Raw genomic sequence first — 23,724 nt, forward strand, 5'->3', positions numbered from 1 at the left:
ATAGGTTAAATACTCTAAAATGAATTCCATTAGTCTTTCGTGTTCACTATTTTTATTCCTGTGCCCTTCTCTTATTATGCAGTTGAGATGGTTGTGATTAACTTTCCTGTTCTGTACTTCCCCTGCCTCTGTACCTCTCTGCTCCTTTTGGCTCCATTTACTTTCTTTTTTTTCTCAGCTACTTATCATAACCCACTGATCAGGCACAGTCCAGTCTGAGCAACTGCAACCCCCATCCACAGAGCAGCACACGCCTCCTCTTATAATTATCTAATGATAATATGCTTAGTGTGATGTATTTGATGGGTGTAGTCACATTTTCAGCACACACCCAATAGCCTGTTCCGATGGCTTAAAGGTCAGGGATTTTCACTTTTGTAGATTTTGCCATGGTAACAGCTGGCCTATTTACTGGCTGCTTTTTTTTAATATATTTTTTCTCTCTCTCTCTCTTTCTCTCTCTCTCTCTCTCTCTCTCCAGTTCCTGTTTTGTCAAAGTCCCTATCCAACACATTGGCCCTTACTAACAAGAAAGTCCAGCAATCCAATAGAAACCAATGTCAGCTGACTGTACAGGCGTCCGTGTCCAATTTGCCATTGGCGGCACTTTCAGGAAGAATTTCTCTCGGGTGTATTTTATTCCTTTTCATACCTGGCGCTGTTGCTTGTATGAAATTCCCATTCATCATAATAACCAGAGTGGAGTGTCCATTTATCAACGAATGAATAGCCGGGCATTAATGTGTCAAGCTTAACCAAGAAAATTTACTTTCTAATGGCTGTTATAAAACCTTGTTATGAGTCAAATTAGACAACAAATGAAAGGGAAACAAGATAACCAACAATACCTACCTCACCATGTATTTCACACACTGAATACTCTTTAAACAATATTCCTGTGAGTGCCCATAAAATTGTATGGCTACAATTAGCTAACAAAATAGTACATTCTGTACTTTCATAGTTTGTATTTTTAACTGAAATGTTGCTTAACTGCATGTCGAACCATTTCTAGGTTTAAAATAATAAAAAAGCAAGAGTACTGGAAATGTTCTATTCTTGATAAACCATTTTTCTTTTTTTCTTTTTTTACCATTTCCCTGTCAAGACTTGGCATTTACAAAGAAGCTACAGGTGGACACCTTTCAGCATAAAGGTTCACATTTTCCACCAAAATCTGACCTGTATGAATGAAGAAGACATCACCAGGGTTTACTGGTGTTTTTGTGAAATTACTAATACGCTGAGTCGCTGGAGCTAAATGATTATTCAGACAGAGAGGTTAAGGAATCGACACAGCAGGTTACAACAAGACCATGGCAGCTCACACGCTGATAAATGCGGCATGTGTAATTGTAATCTAATGTCAATAGAAGAAATAAATGTGATCATGACTAGATGCACACACAATAACAGTAAATATTGTAATTGTTTTCAAAAATGTACAACTCGAAACTCATACTTATGTTCAAAGTACAAATTTGAGTATTTTCTTTTCACTACTACTGTGTTTTATCCTCACACTAAGGATGCATTCTATCTAAAGCAGCCGTCATTTAGGTAAAATGTTAAAACCACTAATATGTTTCATTAAAAAGTATTAAATGTGCATTTTGGCAGAACTAGTTTTGGTAACACTTTATTTGAAGGCGTGTGCATAAGACTGTCATGACACTGTCATAAACATGACAAAAACAAATATTGCCATGAACATCAAAATCCCAAGCTCTCTGTGTCCATATTGCCCGGTCCTTCTAAGCTGTATTTCTGCTGACTTATTTTAAGCCACAAAACTCTGACTGTGTGTGTGTGTTTTTTTTTTTTTTTTTTAAACGCACGTGATATGATCAGGTCATAAAGGAGCATAAACAGTTTGTGAACTCACCGCCAGAACTGGCACACTAAAGGTTTGAACCTGTAAATGCTGTGCTGCTTGAGGGGAGCCATGCTTCTTCGGTGAATGATCTTTAAGTGTGTCCAAGGACAGAGGTCTGAACAAGCCTGTCATTAATCAGTCTCACGTGTGTTCACACCTGTATATAGCACTATCCTGGTGTTAACAGATAGCCAAGGACAGATACTAGAGCCAAGTCTGAACTTGACGTTTTCTTTTTAACATGGACTGATTGCAATTGCTCGGATGACAGCTGAATGCCTTTTGATAGCTTTTCTTTTAATTCACAATCTTTTTGACAGTTTTAAATGCCACACAAGTGATTGGTACTTCATAAATTCTCTTTAACACCGAGATTTTTTTTTACTACCTTTCCACCATCTGCAGTCACTGTGCGGCTTGTCACCACCTCAGCAGACACATAGTCTCTCCTTGTCTCATTCTTTCTAACTGCAGACCTCTTGACTTGTGTAATATATTAATGCACTGATCCTCTGGCAAGGCACCTTCACTAAAAGACCTATATGCAATGTGTGTCCATTCGAGTTTTATGCAAGCCAACATGAAACCGAGCAAAATGTGATGAATTCAGCTTCTATATTGCACAAGATGGCGCTTTGATGAATTAGCAAATCGGGTGTGAAAGTCTCCCATTTAATCATGCTGAGGGATGAAATCCTGAATCAGTGGGGCAGGCTGGGTGACTGTATCTGCAGTAATCTTCTTCTATCCATATCCCAGTTCGAATGAGGTGCAGGCAATGACTTGGTATCCAATTTGGTGAAACAGTAATCCACATTGTGGAGGGTGAGGGACGATTTTGAGAAACGGAAAAAAAAAATATTAGCTGCTTCAGATGTTTTTGTCTTGTGTGCTGCGTGCCAATTCAAACGGAGTAATTTTGATGAGCCATGGAGAGTTGTAATTTTATTAAATGTTTTTTCTTCTGTTGGTGACTTGTAGTACAGAAGCACATGAGAATTTTACTGTAAAGGATGGCCTTTGCAAAACTGGGAATAAAAGACAATATAAGAGTTGGTTCAGTGTTATTTTTTTAAGAGAACCAGAGTTGCAGAAAATGTGAGAATAGTGGATAAAAGTAGCTCTTGAAATATTTGGATCGTGTTACTTTTCTTCTAATTAGCCGCTTACTCCTTTTGAGATTCTATTAAGAAATATGAGTTCAATCCAATTTTTGTGAAATTTTACCATCTGTGTAGAGTTGTCCATTTGTAAGTAAAGATTCACGAAGAAAACACATTTTAAGCTTCAAAAGTTTTGATTTACAATTGGCTGGTTGGAAATTACAAATTTGGCAGTGAGGAGGATGTTAGTCTGGAAATGCACAACACTAAAGCTAAGAGGTTACGCTGACATTGCTAACATATTGCTAACATATGCTGCTAAAGATGGTAGTAAATGTCAACTTGTTCTCTATCCTGTTTGGTTTATAAAGCTTTATTTTCCACACAGTGTTATGTTACCTCTGGTCCTAATGTAAATTATAAAGGATTGATCACAGACACAGTTTTTTAGATTTTCAGACCTGCTGACAGAGAAACATCTGCAGCATGTTCTGCTCTCTTTTACTCCTTTATTTTTTTCAGTGATTGTATGATTTTTTAAAATACATTCTGTGAAAATAGTTAAATATCAAATTAATTAAAAAAGTAGAAAGGAATATTTCTTCAATCTTCTAATTTCGAGTGCTTAAGAGAGTCCAATTTGGTGGAAATTGACACCATCAGATCAGATCTTTACAAAATTAGCGACCAAAAATTGACACTAAAATCTATGATCAGTGCATGTCAAATTGGAATTTGCTTTGAGCTCAAAACATACTGGCGAGGAAGCAGTTAAAAGACAAACTCTGGCTTCAGAAAACAAATACTGCAGCTAAAGTGTCTAAATGTAAAGTTTTGACAAAAAAAGACTGAGATGGCCAAGATAAAAATACATCAGGGGATGTTGATTTGTTTCATGATATAGGGATGCCACTTCACAGCATCCAGCCAAGGAAAGAAACACTCCAGGGGGCAGACATATTATTCCGTATACAGAAACTTCAGCACAAGAAACAAACTATTCTGAAATTGCACCGAGTGAAAAACTTGTTCTTATTTTCCCATTTGTAGTTATGAAAATGGCCACAGATATAAAGTTTCATAAACAAAAACAGTATTTTTCAAACCAATCTCATCTCCAATGAGCCTCAAGGCAAAGACTTGGCATAAAATCCATGAATCGGATGGAGGATTATGTAAATCTTGTGTCCTGTGTCAGGTCTTTGCTTAATGTTTTTCCTTACTTTTAAGAGCTGTAGCTTTAGATCGTGTTCATTTGTTGAATTAGCGGTAAGACTTCTTTTTAATACAATTTTGGACAAGAGGTAAACAAATGAAAGATGAGAAAAAAACATCACAGAGATAAAACATATCATTAAAACAGAGTTGGGTTTTATTTTCTAAAAATTTGGCAGTAATCTTGAGACCTGACAAACAGCTCAAAGGAAGAAACTAGTCAAACTGAATGCAAACAGTTTCACAGCAAAGAACAGAATTTAGCTGATAGTAGTGTTATACAAATTATTATGTTGTGTGGAGCTTATACTGGCCCTTTTGATGCACACCAATGATCAGCTGGACGAAAGGCCGCTATGTTTTTCTTGTGCTTACATAAAAGACCAATTCAGCTTTTCAAAGAGATTCTTGGTTACAAACAATGCTTAACCGAAATTGTAAAAACAACTAAAGCATCTGCCAAGCTATTTGCTATCTTGTCACTTGTACTGGTACATTGAGTGTGGAGTGCCATATTAAGCATCATAGTGCTAAGTAGGCCTAAGCACGAGAAACAGAAATGGATTCTGCGTAACCTTAAGCCCTGTGTGAAAAATATTAAGGAACATTCGTAGTGGACTTACTTTGTGTCTTGATGGGGTCTGTTCTATTTGCTCTTTTTGTTGTGTTGTGTATTTCACAGTATCAACAAACTGTCAGAGAAAGAAATTTCAATGCATTATAAACACCCATAAGTGATTAGACAATTATTTGCTGAATTAATTTGAATGTAGATCATATCAGTTTCACTTTCAAGCACATAGCATGCTGAGGTAAGGTAGATTTAACCTAGCATTAGAATAAGCAGTATGACTGAGTCTTTGCAGTTTTGTTGATTTTTTTTAGCAGTGCTGTGCATGTGATGCTGTTTGAAATTTCAAAAAATTGAATGTCCTACATCTTAATAGTTTGATGGGAATGTTTAATCACTCTTATTAGGGATTTCATAAAACACCACTTGGTAACAAATCGAACTAAACAAACACAATGAAACTGTAGCATTTGTATTCGATGCTATCAATGCCTGGTTTGTATGTTGACCGTGTCTTTGTGTGGGTTTTCTCCAGATACTTTTGGCTTCCTTCCACAGTCAAAGGACATGCATATTGGGTTTGTTTTCTTATTCTGAACTAGTGTTAGGAGGGAACATGTGTGTATGGTTATCTGTCTCATGACGCTTTTTAGGATGGACTGATGACCTTTCAAAGATGCATCAAAAATGTATCAAGGATGCACTTTGACGAAATCTGCCACATAGGGGTTAGACGGTAGAAAAACTGGAGGTAAGTGCAGCTATTTCTTGACTCACCTCCTAATAACCTCCAGAGGGAGATACATTTACTTTTTTTATATAACTGCCTCCCATATATGTCTTCTTCCATCTGTTTGTCTGAGCATATGAAATAAAAAAAAAAGTTGGCTAATCTCTCCAGAGACTGGTTGATCTGGAGTGTGAGAAGGGAATTAGATGGGGAAGCAGAAAAACATTCCCCTAAAATGTAACATTGCTACAATTTCCCTCTAATTCACATTTTCTCTCAAACAAGATCTATGTAACCTGAGGTTACACATGTGTAAAAGCTGCAACCCCGACAATTAGCGTGACATCAGAAGCCGCAATTAGCCCGGATGTGTGCGCGCTCTTCTCAGCAGGATATTCTTTAAACATGAAGAAAAACAGCAGTACAAACACACCATGCTGTGCTCTAGCTTTGTGTACACACAGAGGAAGAGGTCTCCCTCAGAGGTTTAACTTCTTTTTAATGACACGATGTAGCATGACTATATGAAAACCAGGACATGGAGGAATGTGCCTGGGTGCAAATTTTACTCGCGTAGAAGATGATTATTTCAGCAAGTAGCTAAATTTTGGGTTTATACAAAACAAGGCTCAGTCTATGGGGAGACAGAAAAAAAATGTCTTAGTTTCCATTGTCTGATACTTGAAGGCAAACTTGTCTTTCACCTTTCTATGTACTCCTTATAGGAATGGCGGGTATGAGATGCTTACCATATAAACAGATCATTAGTATTAACAGTTGCATTTTAAACAAACATACAAAATAATGAGATTATTTTCGTCGAAAAATTTGAAAAACACAATTATTTCAAATGTTGAAAAAACACCCAATTACTGTTTTAACATTATCTATAACAATATTTTAAAAATAATTAAACAATAAGATGAAATAATCACATAAGATTTCGTGGTATAGAATGATATGTCATGCTTAACACTTTCTATATTGTGTAGCTGTAGAGTTTCATGTTAAATACATTTATAGAATCCTTGAATTCAAGAAGGCTGTAAGTTTGCTTTTTCCATAGCACCGATCATGATTGACTCAGAAGAGGTGGGAGTCCTCACCAGTGGAGGCATAACGTGAGAGTTTAAACATGGTACAAACACTAGCACAATATTTTTTTTTATAGCAATAACAAAATAGCTTGAGATCATAAGTAAATAAAACCAAAGGCTAAAGAGCGATACATAAAATAACTGGAAATAATTTGGAGCTTAAAAGCAAACTGTAAAAAGTGCCTGACCAGACAAGGGTGAGAACTCCTAGATTGTCGGACTTACATTTTTTTTTTAGATTCGTTTAACAGTAAAGGAATGTTGGATCAAGTGTGGTATATAGAAGTAAGGTGAGAACCGAACCACAGCCTTTTCCCAGAAGAATCCACTCTGAGACGTATGATTTCAGTTACTGGCTCAAGTAGTCTATTTCATCTCATCTTTGCTTCTACTGGCTTTAACTTTAACTCATTTTTTGGCATGTTCATGGAGGATTAGAATACTCCCCTTTTAAATATCTGGATACTCTCCTTAGTATCAGGAGGATATGAAATTTGGAATAAATATGGAAAGTATTACAATAATATTGACTAATTGTGAACAATCTTTTTTCTATATATACCAATGGTGAATCTGACAGTTCCAAAAATAACCGCTAGATGGAAGTAAAGAGTTATTAATTATACGAAGAAGAAGAAAAGTTAGAGAGGTTGTGTTGTCACTTCCATGTGGATTTTTTGTTGCAGAAATGTAATTTGTAGCCTTATTTTTTTTTTTTTGAGGCACTTTTCATATCAAGGATAAGAAAAAAAAATTGTGTGTGATGAATCATTATGTTCTGCCGAACTTCTTCTCTCCGGTGAGTTACCATAGACATCAATACATTCTCGAAAGCAGCACTTCAAGCTCACGTGCTACGTTCTGTGATTTGTTGTACATTAATACATAGCTAAGCCTGACAGTTTATGTCCTAAATATATAAAACCTGTCTGAGATATTGTTTAATGGATGCAAATTATTGTTTTTGTTTCCTTTTTTGCGTTTGTTTAAATTTAATTTGTTGGGTTTCCATGTCCTTTTGCTATCAGTGTTTGTGTCTTTCCATCCTTCCATCCATATTTAAAGCATGCGCACTGCAGAAAGAGCTGCCAATTCATGGTGAACTTTAGTGTTTTATTTTTTATGCGGAATGTAAAAGAATCTGGACTGTGGGAAGTTAAATCTGCAAAAGGATGGAATCTTTACATAAAACATGAATTGAAACCGAATATGCTAGCAGACATGGCAAAATGGGGTGGCGTGGCACCAGCTTTAAATTGTTACAGAATGCTGTTTCAGTATGTTAGAAAAGAAAAGACTCAAGTCTTTTGGGAGTACAAAGTATGAAAAGTAATTTATCATTCTTTGTCTGTACAACTTTCTAAATGTAAGGCATTTATTTCGCAGGTGTGCATTTCTTTGAGTATACCCTAAGGACTAAATCAAAGTGAAAATGTGATGCAAATTGGCTTTCTTACATGAACAACATTTTTCTTAAGGCCGTTGGTTAAAACTATTACATCTGAATTCATTGTCTTGTGATGTGGTATATTTGGAGGATATGAAATTGGATTTAAACCTGAACCTGACTGTATTGGACTAAGTTGTAATTGGATTGCATGAATTCAGTTGAATAGAGGGAATTAGATGGAATTATATTGCAGCTCGGTGCCGTTTGCTTTTCGTGTCACGGCCATTTCAGGTTGTCGCCATTTTATCCCTTTGTTGCGACCCACGGATTCCCCTTTGTTCGTATTTGTGGCTGTATAAAGCCTATAAGATTCATTTTGACTACGCATTTATAAAGTAAAGCCTTTTGTTGAGTCTAGAGAGTTCCTTCTGTGCTTTTCTGTAATACCTGTGTTTAGAAATACAGCAAACGGTGCTATGCTGGCTGCCTGTTGTGGAGACCTCTCTGAATGCCAGGCTGTCTCGCCACATACAGTTGAAACCAGAAGTTTACTTCCTCCAAAAAACAAGACACATATACCTTCTTTTCTAATTATCAGAAGTGAAATCAGTCCAGATTTGTCTTTTTTTTTTTATTTTTTATTTTTTATAAAGTTAACAAAATTATTTCTATTTGCTAAATGCCACAAGAGATGTATTTATTAATGTTTCCAAAATCAGAAATTTACATAAATATTCACTGTCTCTTTAATGGAGGAAAGTCGTCATGGTAATGTCATGAATTTGGGAACAAATGAACACGTTGGGTTAAGAATGAGGCACACCTCTGACTGTATTGGGTTAAGCAAATAGAAATAATTTTGGGAATTTTCAGATACTTGACCTAAAACAAGAGAAGTTTGGCCTGATGTAAGGCAGTGGGAAGTTTTTCCTCTTTTATTCTCTGTATATTAACTTACGGCTTCAACTGTATTAAAATATTTTTAGTGGCTTTAATGTCTTTATAACTTATGGGCGCACTGTAGAGAATTATGTTACCCACTTCAGGCGCTTTGTCTCACTATATGTATTGAGTTTGTGGGTGTGCCTTTGTAGTTGATGGTTGAAAATGGCTTAAAGAAACAACATTTTGAAATCTTTGCTTATTCAAATAAATTGGGTTGATTGGTAAGGTAAAGCTGGGTGACTAATGCAGTGGCGTAATGATGGGGGGAATGGATGGTTGAAATATAAAAGCACATGTATTCTTCTTCTTTTTTTTTTTTGCACCATTCCAGCTGTAATAAATTTACACACACTTAAAGATATTAAAGAGCAGATTTTTCTTTTGAATATTCCTTGACATCACGGAGGTAATAAAGTGAAAGGGAGCCCCAACTATTCAAGAGCATCATATATATTTTTTCTCATCTTTTATCTACTTAACCAACCCTGGAGCTCTTGGGAGTAACAGATCTTCCTGTTAACTCTGTTCCTTAATCAACACGCTTAGGTCTGACCTCTTAGCTGAGGCACCATCTGGGCAGAATTTTAAGCTGATGATTTTTCTCCCCAAATTAAAAAAAATATATATTCAAATTGAATTAGATACTTTAATGCGATTAAGAAGTACCTCTCTAGCAGTCCTTTCTGCTTTTACAGCACTTGAGCGTGAAGCCTCTGAAGAGTAACTTTCTTTCAACAGCTTTTGTAATTTGATTACCATGGATGCACATTTATACACTAGGAAATGGTTTTGTCTGAAAAAATCCAGACATGTTTTATGAATGATGTTCTCTCACTGTCAGTGGAGAACATAGCTTAAAAAAAATCTTTTTAAAGGTATGTTACATGAAAGATGGCCTTATTTATCACATGTGTTTTTACGTGAATGACCTTGGAAAGACATAGAAACATATCCACACTTTGTAATATAACAGATCACATAAGCTGCCAGTTATTTGGATGATATTTGAAAGAAAGGGGATGTTGAGATCAATCCATTTCCATCAATACATGTGCAGAATAGAAATGCATTGATGGAGCAACTATGAAAAGATGCAGTTTTGAGGACTTAATCTAGCTGCATCGCTTTTTGTGAATTAAATTTAATCAATTCAGTAATGAGAAACCTTTTGAGAAACCTATTTTAAAAAAAAATCTTCCCAATCTTTAATGTGGAGAGATATTCCTCTAGTTAACTGATACTCTTTGTGAAAAGCTGAACAAAGTTGCCTTTAGGGAGTTTTCAGCATGGCTTAAGGATGGTGGAGGTGTTAGAAATACACACAAGCTAACTACAAATTAGCACGGCTAACCTTATGACAGACCTGAGGGGGAGACATGTTGCAAACGTGGAGGTCTGCTGGAGCCTCAGCCTTACCTGCCTCAGGATATATGTCAGGTGAGGAACTCCAAAAGCTGTGAAAAACTTTTTTTCTTTCTTTCTTTCTTCTTTCTACCTGCTCTGCTTATTTTATCACCGGTACAGAAGCATCAAACATCTTTGGAGCTACGCATCCTTACTGAGTGCAGGGCATGTTTTGGAGCCAAGATAGAAAATTGCCAGCGCATCTGATCTGCCTCACTGTCATTACAGGTTTGTTTTTTTTTTTTTTTTTTTTAATATCACGTAAATGCAACTTGTTTCTTTTAGTTGGATGTCAGTATTTTAAAAGTTTACTAGTCGGACCAATGTTTTAAAAGTGTCTAATTATTAGGTAGTTGCATAGTATCATTTCTATCGTTCTTGTCACATCAAACTATATATTGAATCAAACTTTGTTTGCTATGAAATCAGTGAATCAAACTGCTTCATTATGAAACCCTCAACTATTAATTAAACATCTGAGGTTTTCAAAGTATCTCATTTATTTCTTGTGTGTCCAAATAGAGGTAAACTGCTGTCATTTGCGCCTTTTTTGTTAAAATGTTGTATGTAGGGTAGGTAAGTCAGTGTTGTCATGCACTGGATACTGTAAAAAAAAAAAATGAAGTGGCTAAAATGTATACACTATTTCTGTTTTTCTCATTTGTTAAATCACCGAAAGGAAAAAAACACGTATTGTCTGTACTTTCAAGCCCATTTTATTGGGCTGTTCTCTGCTTAGACACAAAACCATATTCATGTTCATGAACTGAGAGGAAGGTGCCATTGAAAGTGTTTTAGGTGTTTGTGATTAATTTCTTTTCTTGGTTTTTGATTTTATGTAAGCAGTGGTAATGTCATGTTGTTTTTGTTGAATTAGCAGGCATTTTGGTTTGTTGGTTTGGCAGCAATACCTCTCATGTGTGCACAGGTTTGTTGCGATGAGTTTAATCATCCAGTCAGACTATAACACCAACAACTTAAAACCAGCCAATAATGCGTGGAGGGTTTTTATTGGTATTAACCCCTGATGTCCTTTACTTGTTGACAACAATTTTGTTTAAGAGGAAATGCTAGGAAACTGATCTCAAGTGTAGCTGCAAAGCAGGGTTGATATGGAAGTACGCGACACAATTATTTTTTTTTTTATTGTTGAGTTGTCTGCAGATGAGAGCATGAGAGATCATGCTCTCATTCTTCATCACGCTCATTTAAAAGTGGGTCTGTGAAACTTTTTTTTTTTGTCTAATCAGGAGTTGAAAACTCCGTTTGACCTGTGCTGTTCAGCAGCGGCTGGCTACGAGAAGAGGACTTTTAGTTTGCCTGCAAAATCCCATTCATGTGAAGTGTGGCATCAGATAGTTCAAATGGAACGCATTCTATCCAGAATTTTTCTTCTCTGATGAACCGGGCGGAAATCGTGTGCTGTGCTCTGTTTGTTATCCTTCACAAACTTAGCTGTGCCCTTTTCTCTCGCAAGATTCTACTGGCAGTTTCTGTGTGGTGGTGCAGCTGCAGCTGAGATGTGTTCCTCTTCTTAGCATCTGTGTACCATCTGTGTAGTCAGATGACTGGTTCTGTCCGCATATGTGGACAAAGTCGCAGCATTATTTCGTTGTGTAACCCTTCTGCCTGTCTAAGCCTGAGCATCCTAGCAAAAGAGGTTTGTCAAACATTTGATAGATAAGGAAACAGCTGTCACAGTTGCAGTTTCAACTGCCAAATTTACAGCATATCTAACTTGCTGTTGGCCTTTTGCACTGAAGCTGAAAGAACCCAAATTACTGTGTCTGACACCATTTTCCTTTGGCAGGGCTGAAGGTGAGAGGGAAGCCCTAAACATGCTGGAGAGAGGACGACAACAGCTGACCTGGAAGTTCCTGGCTGTCCCCCAGGAGGACCTGAAGGATGTGATGGTTCATCTGCTTACCCAGTTGCCAAGGTAACCATGTATAAAATCTTAAAGGAATGGACAGATTCATGTCTGACACTATTAGACTTAGTTTTTAGCTTTCTTGTAATTTAAAGTGATACTTTAAAAGCAGTTTAGTTTTTTTGCCTGTCCATTTATTTGAACTATTTACAGTTATATTATTTAATTAGCTTGTTGCGGTTATCAGACAAATGAGTTATTGAAATGCTAAATTTAGAAGTAGTCTTTGAGATCTTACTGAGGAGGTCATTAGACTTTTTTTGGTGTTTGCTGTCAGACACAGGTACAATAAGCCGGTATTAGCAAATTAGTCAGGCTGTCTGCTGGGTTAGCCGGCCTTCAGTCAGCTGCTTGCAAATGTGCTGCTCATAGATTGTCAGCTGTAGTTTGTGAACAGAAGGCTTATTGACAAAAGGTGACTTTGATTTGCAGCTTAAAATTGAGTATTTTCAAACTGCTGAATTTGACTTTTCTTAAATGATAGAAAAGCAATAGAAATGAGAAAAAGTTGGGACGCCACTTCTTTAAACTTATAAGCCTAGCAGAACGACATAACTTCATTCTGTCACAATCTGACACTCCCTGGCTCAAACAAACTCTGTAAACTTGTTTATTTTTACTGCATGTTTCAGCCATTACATACATACATGCTATCTCCATTTAGCTCATTTAAATATTCTATTTTGGAAGTAAACTGACATTGGTTTTGTGAGCCTTAATTAAGGACAGAACTGCCAAATAACTCAATACAAGTCAGAACAGCTTCAAGATATTACATACAATTCAAATGTAGCATCAGCTGCATTGAGTGTAAATTCAATGTAAATTTGTAAATGAGAGCTTTTGATTACTGGCCCCAGTGTAAAACCCAATTCCAGTTTTCTATTGTATTTTTGAGCTAAAGAAGGTGCATCTGTAGAATTTAAGCCCTAGCTCTCCATCTCAGTGTTAGTTTTGATGAGAATATCTTTGCAAAAACTTAAGTAAAATATCAGATGCCATCATATAAATGTAGCATACCTGTGCATGCCTATGTCCTTTGTGAAATCCATTATTTATTGAACCAAGTACTTCACCTTTGCTCTTTTTAATAAATGTATGTCTTTTCAGCCTGTTGGCAGACCATGGGAGGCCAGAATTGATTTCTGAGTTTTCAACAAGAGGGCGGAAAGTCTAGTTGCCGGGCAGCTTAACAGCTCCACAAAGACCATGATTCTTGGGCTGGGAGGCAGGCGATCAATGGTGTAAAATAGGAGAGAATTAACAATGGGTGCAGAGCAAAGCGAGGAGACTCTGTTTTGACCTGGTATGTGTTCAGATGACAGGTTTTACCCTGTCACCCTGATAATTGCTGCACTTGAGGGGGATAAGGTTGAACAAGTAGGGCTGTGATAACAGCAAAGCTTCCATATGTCTCAGTAAAAAGAGGAAAACAGCCCGCTCCCAATGGGTATTAGGATCTGTTTTTCTGCTAATGAACACGTGGGCTGTTTGGTGTAAGTGTGTTCATTTTGACCAAGACATTTTTGATGCATGAACTCTTTTGACTTTCAAATGCTCGTCTTCCTCCTCCTTTTGCTTTAACCTCAGCATTCCTGCACTCTCCCTTTTGCACTTTCATTAGATTAACATTGATATTCATTAACACCTGATCTACCCTGTGTGCTTGTGCATTGGGTCTGGCACTGTGCCTCCACAGGAAATCAATAGTATTTTCATTCATCCAGTTGGGAGGTTCTGCATTGCTTTGCCTCCTCAAGCAGTAGTTGCAGTTGTGATTAGCATTCTTGTAGAGGACTCTGATTCTTCGGTAGATATTGCTTTTGTAGGTCAGACATTGAAGTAGTAATCGGGGAACATAGCCAGTAAAAGCTGTTGTTTTAAAAAAGCCAGTCGCTGGAGTGAAATTTTGAAAGTTAAGAATGACAAATAATTAGCATAGGTGAAAAGGCTTGCCTATCATTTGTATTCCCCTCCATGACCCATCAGATATTGGAAGATGATGACAGGTTGGCCAATTTCCCCAAACTCCCCAGTCAATGGCTTAGAAAATGACAAATTGCCAGGTTAATTGTGTTAGGGTCAGAGCCATTTGAATGGAATGAGCCACTTTATTCAGACTGGAAAGCCATACGTGGAGTTCATTCGTTATCTTTGCTAACTCTTCATATCCTCTGAGGTGTGGGCTTTTGGGAGTAATCCTATACTATCTCAAGTGAGTATAGCGGATATATAAGAGATCATACCAAAGACACAGTGCTTTGGAAGAGTATTCACAATCACAATATTCAATATACTTTTGGGGATGTTTAGTTGGAGACCAACATGATGGAGAACATAGAAATGAAGTGAAAAGAAAATGGTTTATTGTTGTCATAGTCATTTGTATTTGTGCCAGTAGGAGTCTAGTTTTGACTATAACTAATTGTTAACAATGATTACTCATTGTTGAGTAATTGAAAAGCGGTGCAGAGGTGCAGACCCTGGACAGGTCGCCAGTCCATTACAGGGCAGCATAGAGACAAACAGGACAAACAACCATGCATGCACACACACACACCCCAACACCTTAAGGAAAATTTGAGACAGACCAATCAACCTGACAGGTTGGAAGCCGGAGTACCTGGAGAGAACCCACGCATGCACAGAGAGAACATGCAAACTCCACGCAGAAAGACCCCGGGCCGGGAATTGAACCCAGGAACTCTTGCCTTTCAGCAAGGCAAGAAGGTCTTGCCACAGTGGAGCCCACTGTGCCACTGTGCAGCCCAGGGAAATTTGTACAACAGTATTTTTAGTTTGGTTACTTCTGCTCAGGAGCATTTAGTTTCCTCGCTTGTCCATTGTAAATCAGACAAATAGCTTCTGCAATGGAAAGATATTGCTATAGTTTCTGCAAGAGCACTCATGCCCAATTCCAGCCACCTTTGTAACCAGACTGATATCCACTCGCCTTGATCGATTTCCAAGAACAAGTACAGGTAGAGAAACAATTTATATTTCCATCTTAAAAGCACACACAAGGTTGAGTTGGATTAGAGTTGGGCTTTCTTGGAGACGAGCACTGGGACTTCCTAGGGTAAGGTAGAGCATTTGTTGGCATGTTGTCCTTAGAAAATATACATTGATTTTTGTGGGCATATACAAATAAAAGGAGGTATGTGTATCCGAAGTTACCCCTGATCTGCAACACCAAGATTAGAAAGGAAGTGCCTCTCCTGGTGTCGGGCAGCACACAGAAGAGATAAACAAACTCATGGATGGATGGATGGATGGATGGATGGATGAATAAATGGAGAAAAACAGATGTAGTTTGGGGACTTGTGTCTTTTTTTGTCTTAAACTTGAAATAGACTGCCACGTGTTGGATGTGGAATGCTGAAAGAACCCAGGATAATAGGTTGTTGAGAAACAAGACCGTATTCTCCTACTCTATTCCTCCACTATCTTAATTCCCATTTTCACCCTATCTCTCTTGTTCTTCTCTGCCTTTCTTTTTTGTTATCTAGCTCAGTTTCTATGGGAGCAGGCAGCCAGCGAAGCCTTGAAGTCAGATAGAAGAAGGTACTAAAGCCAGGTGTGCAGAAAGAACATGATGGGCCCTGAGGTTGGACTGAGAGGTGAGGGACACACACTGGAGTGTGTGACAAAAGGATGAGCTTCACTGCTAATGACTCCCACAGGGGAGACCAGCTGCTCAGTTTGTGAAAGCTTGCACATGCATTTTCTCCCTGTAGAATTAACTTGGCGGTGTGATAGAGCGTGCTTGTGAAAACACAAACTTTGCATGACTTGGACATCAAGAGCAACACAAATGAATACACACACACATATAGCTATAATAAAGTATTTGTGTCGCTGTTACCTTTCTCTAATCCTCGTCTGCCCATTAATAGGACCAGAAATTCTCAGTATATATTTAAATTTCTTCAAAATGAGGGGTTTTAAGTGTCTTGAGTTTGCACTTCAATGTCTCGAGGCATGATGCAGTGCTGCTTATGCAGATGGCTCATACCACACTTTAGGAAAAAGATGTTTCAGCACAATACTGCAGAATCAATAACGCAGTGGCTGGTGACCTGCGTGACCTTCCTCATTTGCTATGTTGACATAAAAAGTAGTTCCACTCTGGAAATACAAGCGAGCCCCCTGATGTTAAGTCAGCTCCATTTCCAAAAAGTATTCGTACCCTATAACATAACTTTTTCACATGTTTTCATGCTACAGCTATAAAAAAATGCTCAGCACACATTACAAATGTCTTAATACTATTTTCAGTCCTTCAGTTTTAGTGTCATATGTTTGACCTTTTTCTTTTAAACATACCATGCCCTCACTGATAACTGTTAGTCTAATTTTAGGCAAATAAATTTTTTTTCTTTCATTCAATTACTGCTTAATTTGCATACGGTGAGGCCTGTGCAAATTATATTTCAGGTGATATTTGCCCACCTCATTTCACGATGAAAAAAAACTCCCAACTGCTTCTGAAGTCACAAAAACCCTATAGAGCTACAATCTGTGATGAATAATGTGATTTTAAGTCGATCTGACATTCTTGAAGGGTTTTTAAAATATATGCACTGATCAGATGAGGGGTGACAAGCATCATATCTTTGGTAATGTCCCTCCCACCATGACTTTCCAAAGGTTTTCTCGTACAGTGTTGGCATGTCTTGCCAAGCTGTGTTGACATTTTTCTTTGTCTAATTCACACTTAATAGTTTGAATTTTAACATATTATATTTGAGTATCAGTTTTTAGCTGAAACCTCCTTAAAATTGAATCTATATTATCCTGAAAAGGTGAAAGCAACACTTCAACTACATAAACTCAACAGCACTCAGTGAAAGTGACTGAGAGTCACTTGGTTTACTCTATATACTTAATTTGTAACTTCTCATTTATGGTTTCGACATACAAAACAGCTTCCTTCACACCAATGTTGCAGAGATCAGCTGGCATTTTGTTACCTTAGAAACGAGTATGGGGCTACATCACCACAAGAACAATTGGGCTCTTACATGAATTACAAGGACTATTAAGTCAAATCAATTGATTAAAAAACAACAAACATGGATGAGTTAAGTCGTATTTCTAAGGTCCATTTACGTTTCTGTAATAACACATGTATTTGTAATGCTTAATGCATCTCAAATTTTTTAGTACACCCTATTTGCATTGATTGTGGTTTAAATCTTTGGCTAGGCCAAGACCACAATTATATATAGAGAAATATTAGGGTCCTCTTGTTGGGATGTTTTCTTGGAGTCTCACATCTGCATTTACTGTTGAGTATGAGTAGAATATTAAATATTACTTGAACATATTGGTTATCAAGCAGTTACCATTGATTCAAAGGCAAATATTAAGTAAGGCATAAGCCTGAAAAATCTAGTGGCAGGCAGCTCCTTTTTGTACCTGGAGAACAACTAAAACTGTAAATGTAACACAAATTACCAGTATCTAAAGTTCGTACTAGTGATGTATTGTCTTAGTTACTTTGGATCATCTAATTTGTTGTCATTTGTTTGTGTTTTACCTTTTTGAACAACAATTCAAATGTATTGGGTGTTTCAAGTGAGTGACTGGAGACTACGTGGGTAGAAAAATAAGGGCTGTTCGTAATTAACACCTGGACCAAACTGTCAATGTAGGTTTTTCCCAGTTTGCCCTGAGTTCTACACTCCTTTCTCTAAACACTTGCCGTTCTGTCCAAAATGTATGGTTGATCATGATGTGAAAATCTTGGATTTGTATTTGAGAAAAAAAGTTTCATGTTTTTTTTTTTCTTTGATAGCTTCCCTTCTATTTTCAGTTAATTTTGGGTTCGATTTTTAGTTTCTGGCGTGAGTCAAGGAGCAAGTAATGATCTATGAGTTTAGGCTTTGAGTATACCTCAATGTTAAGATTTCTTTTTTTCTTTATGGGCTTGGAACAGCTTGGAAAAATGCAGCTATTCATACCTTGCCTAAATCTCTGGTGAACTAGTTGATGTCAAACAAGTTGCTTGTGATCAGTACCTCTTATTGTCCAAGTTGGGTTTTGACTGAGCTGAGCTCTAAACTATTGATTTCCTCTGGCCGATTTTAGTCTTCTCTTGTTCCCTTTAAATCATGATACTATGATAGAGTAAGAGTGTGACGAGATCACCAGAAGTTAAAACTCTTCTATCTTTCTTGTCAAAGTTAAGCCAATCTCGCATGAATATTGACAGCACTAAACCCTGCCTCCTTTTTTTGTTACAGTTTCATATTGCACCTCAAAGCCCTCTCTGTCACTTTGTATAAAGAAAAATTTGGCAACTCAAAACCCTTTACACTGACATTGGTGCTAAAGGGAGTGAGCCGTATGTATGTAGGGTGATGCTGCATGTTTCCATGTATTAGTGTTGTGTTGGCAAGACAGCTGTTTTGATTGGGTGATTTAATACTGAGCTAATTTAATCTTTTTTAGTTGATACACTAAAATCTTTGACAACTAAATTGATAATAATAAAAAGGTTTTTTGTTAAAATGGTAAGTCAAGTTTATTTGCATAGCATATTTGAGTGAGATGGCTGTCAAAAGCGCTTCACATCATGAGAGCATCGTACAGTCATCACTAATGAAACATTACATTTTGTCATCAGTCATCATTTTGTCAAAATCCTCAAGCAAATGCACATGAAATATGTTGATCAATGTTCAAGTTACTTCTAATCAAAGGAAATTCTAAACAGGTGGGCTCTAAGCCATTTAATTTTGATTTGAATGTTTCTGGTAATGCATCATGTTGGTCTTGAATTTCATTCATAACCGTTTTTAAAGGTATTTGATTTAATTTACTGAAACCTGCAAGAGACCCCTGGGGATATAACAAAGATTCAGCTAAATTTTAAATATGTTTTTCTTTTTTTGTTGGGAAAAAAAATGTTTGGGTGTGGAGGTTATTAGTTTAGTTTTGAATATTTACATGTTCAACAAAATGTTTTAGCCCTCCACATTTTAGCCCTCAAAGCAAAGCTTATCTTTTCTGTCATACATTCCTAATTTATCAGATAATCCATTTAATCTTGTTACTACTTTAGATCCAGTTTACTCTTTCATGTTCAACACTGGGGTTCCTTTTCCTGGAACGCGTGAACGTGCGTAAAACTCAACCAATCACATTGGGGAAATAAGTCCGAGGCTGAACAGGAGCACAGAGTGAACCCACTCTGGCTTGATCATTAATCATGTTGTTTCAGGGCGTACAGGGTGTGCATGTGTTCCCGCCTGCAGCTGTGTGTTTGCTGCAGTATATCTTCTCTCTATTCTCCAGTTCTGCTTTCTGTATGGATGATCTTAAAAACTGGGCGGTAACTGATGGATTGCACAATAGGTCAGTGTACAAAGGCAAGATGGGAGCACACTGGATAAAAGACAGCTTCACCTCCGAATGTCTGCTGCTGACAGACGAATCAATGTTTGTGTTGGACTACTGAGAAAACGTGCAGCATGATGAATTTTGCTCTTATAAGGCATTAAAGTGCACACATAATGATGCCTTACCGCAATTAGTAAGAAAAGTACCTTGCAAAAATATTCATATCCCTCTAAATTTTTTCACATTTTTACACATTATAACCAGACTAAATTACTTTATTTTCACACATTTGTGAAATGGAACAGGAAACTTTACAAATAATAATAATAAAAAAATCTTCTAAAAAAATCTCCCTTTAATTTGATCACTTCTAAATTAAATCCAATGTGATAAATTCATGCTCAGAATTCCCCTAATTAGTAGATGGGAGTCCACTTGTGTGTAATTTTAATTCAGCATAAATACATCTGTGCAGCTGAGACCTCACAGGTTCTTTTTAGAAAGCATTAGTGAACACACAGCATCATTAAGACCCAAGAACACATAAGTGGGTTTAGGAGTTGTGAAGACGTTTTAAGCTGAGTAGGTTATTAAACGGCATCCCCAGCTTTGAACGTTGACTTCAATCCATCATCTGGCAAACCTACCAAGGCATGGCTGTCCACCTAAACTGCCAGGCTTGACAAGACGGGCATTAATCTGAGAAGCAGCCAAGAGGAGAAGTCCTGTTCAAAGTTTACTGCAAGCCATGTAGAGGACACAGCAAAAAACGACAAAAAAAAAAAAAACTTGAAGTGCTCTGGTCAGATGAAACAAAATGTAACTTTTTGGCCTACGTACAAAATGCAGTGTTCTCGGGCTGCATAACATATTGTAAATTTAGTGTTATTATTTATAACAGTGGATAGAATATACAAATTGTGAACATCTGCATTTACTGCATGAATGTTAGTTATTGAATTGTTTTGGATTCCAACTTTTTACAACTGCAATATGTATATTTGCTCACACAAGTTGTTTAATGTAGAATAACATGTCTAAGAAGGTAATCAGGTAAAAAAGAAAAATTAACACAAACTGTTTTTTTTTTTAGCAATTCACTAGATGCCAGTCAGAAGCAACTTTTGCAATAAACTATTGCCAAGAAGGAAATAATGAATTTTTACTTTTCCAATAACTCAATTATCTGCAAATTGTTTGCAATACAAAGCAGAAACATAGTAAGACTTTTAAAAATATATTTTTATTGAAGTCGATTTGATATACAACATTCACAAATACAGTTGCATATTTTCCGAATACTAAAATCTTAAGTATTGTTGGTGTCTAGTTTCTAGTTTAAATATCTTTAACAAGATATTGGTGCTTGGCTTAAGTCAATAATTCCTTAATATTGATGAAACGGCACTAGTTTCCCTGGCAGATTAATTCATTTGTAGCTGTAATTTAACAGTGAAACTAATTGATATAGAAAGGAAATGTTTATTTACAAAAATCCCCATATCGTGCTGATAAGTTTGTTATGAACTAGTTTTTGAACTAAGATATTTCTAATAGAATGTAGGCTAAAAATAGTTGGTAAGATTCTGTGTTTTTGCAGTGTGCAAGTCCCACTATGAATGGCTGATCTGTAGTTAGACTTGCAGGTGGATGTTTATTCAGTCAGATTGAGCTTGAGCTGTTTTGCAAACAAGAGTGATCAAAAGTTTATTTCTAAATCTTATGTTGATGTACAGTTATAGTACAAAAAGCGGGCTCAAAGGGTAAATGTGAAGGTACAATACATTTTTCAGAGTTTTACTGGAAATATAAAACCACATGTTTTCCTTACCCTTTACAACTGCACCAATACACTGTTCTGTGTTGGTCTATTAGGTGAAATTTCTTTAGCACTTTAGCTTGGAAGTTAATCCCATTGATTCCATTATGAGGAGATTGAGTGACTTCCAACATGCGTTCTGTTGTTAATCTGGAAACAAGTTGTATTTTTCTGTGACCGGTCCATACTTATCAATGGGGAGACATTCTTCTTTTACTACAGAACTTAAACAGCATTTATTGGATGGCATTAGAGGGATCACAAAACTATCTGATTTTCCCCATGTTGTGATTTTGAAGTTGCTAGCTGGAGGTGTTTCTTGTGATGTGGAGAATATTACATTCCAACTCAATTTCTGTTGGCATGCTGCTGAATAGTTGACCAAATGCCTGTACATACTGCCATGTCCAGACCTCCTGCCTGGATCACTTGGCTGGAAAAGAAAAAGATTTTGTGCAGACTTTAATAAAGCCTATTAAAGGAGAAAGAAGTGTATGTGGGGGGGGGGGATATGGAGCAGGTTGCAAATGGGAGGACAGACTAAAATGAGGAGAGATGATGCTTCGAAAAAACATATTTTGACACCTTGAATACAGAGCGCCCGCCTCTGCGTTCCATCTTCCCAACGCATTGGGAGTCTCTCACATGGCCTTATAAAATCAATGAACTTTACCAGTGAACTGAGTGAGTTTTACTCTCAGCACAGTTTGTCTGGCCAACTGCTGCACTGCATGTTGTCCTACGGCTGCTGCGGGCATGTGCTGTGCACATCTCTCTCCGTCGAGACCAAGCCTCCTTTTCCACTCGTCTTTGGACCACTGCTGGCACTGGGACAGAAAACCTACTGGATGTGGAGAGAGAAATAACAGGCTGATATTCCCCAACTCCCACCAGGAAAGTCACTCTAAGATTAATGAATGTTTTCAATGTCTGCTGGCTACATGCTCGGCTATCACGAAAGCGAAGCTGCGTAAGATTGGGGATGTGGGGAGGTATGATTGAAAGTTTTTGGATAGAGGGTGCGTATGCTATTTTAAAAATGCATTTTTTTTTTTTACACAAATAGCCCTCTGAACAGTTACAAGTTCTACTGAAATGATTCATTCCAAATATAAAACTCACGCATGCTGTTCTGGCAAAGATAGCAGCTGTTAATGCAGGCTGCAGGGAGTACAGTAGACACAAAGTGATCAGATGAAGAAAGCAGGAACACAACACTTCCACAGATCAGGGTTGAGGGCTTCTGTCTATTCTCAAGGCAGGCTTGTGTCCTCAGATTTGTTATTTTACTCCCAGGCTTCTTATGAAAGCTGCCTCATTAGGCATCCAGACAGAAGAAACCCATTTCATTTTGTCACAAAGTCACCCAGGAAGACAAGCCTGTAGCATGAAAAATAAATAAATAAGAGAGGAGTGGCAGAAGCAAGTGACTGGGCTGACAGTTACTGTGATTAGCGTTTGTAGAAGTGAAAGCATTCCTGTCATTCTCCAACCCATGATCCTTGTGTCATTTTTCTGGAGCAATCTCTTGCATCCAACTCTCTCTGCGGAATGCAAATGCCCATGACCTTTATCTTTCCTGTATGAAGTGTAATAATAGAAAAATGGAGATTTCAATGAGCAGCTGGGGAGAGCAGCCGATTCCAAATGGCATCATTAACAAACTATATGTAAAATGCACGCAGTGCCTTGCAAGATGTATTCATAGCCCATGATTTTTACATTTTGTCATATTACAACCACAGGTGTAACTTAGTGTATTTTATTTGGATTCCATGTGATAAACCAACAGAGAGCAGAGGGAAAAAATATGGTTTTCAATTTTAAATATAATACTTTTAAAAGTGTCTTGTGCACTTTTTTACTTAGGGCAAAATTTCAACAAAAACTTAGTGAACATTATATATATTCTTTATTCTGACACTTTACTGCTGTTGCACTGAAATTTCCCAGTGGTGGGGCAATAAAATACATTTCTGTTTTATTTTATGCATTGTGTATTCAACCTTACAAAAGTTATTACTATGTGGAGCTACATTCAGTTGTAAGTCTTTTGTGATACACATCTCCCAGCTTAAGTTCAGTCAGTTTGGATAGAGAATGTCTTCAATCAACAATTTTTCAAGCCCTCGACTTAGGGCCAATTTTTTACCCCTCCCCCCCCCTCGTTTGTCTGGGTCATCCCAACCTATGAGTTTGCTTTATAGCCTTCCTCGAAGTCCAGACTGCAGTCCGGATCAAGAGTGAATAAGTTTGCACCCAGGTCATGGTGCGGAAGATGCGGGCCAAGTTGTTTA

The sequence above is a fragment of the Poecilia formosa genome, unplaced genomic scaffold, assembly GCF_000485575.1.
Source record: "Poecilia formosa unplaced genomic scaffold, Poecilia_formosa-5.1.2 Scaffold107, whole genome shotgun sequence".
Taxonomy (NCBI): domain Eukaryota; kingdom Metazoa; phylum Chordata; class Actinopteri; order Cyprinodontiformes; family Poeciliidae; genus Poecilia; species Poecilia formosa.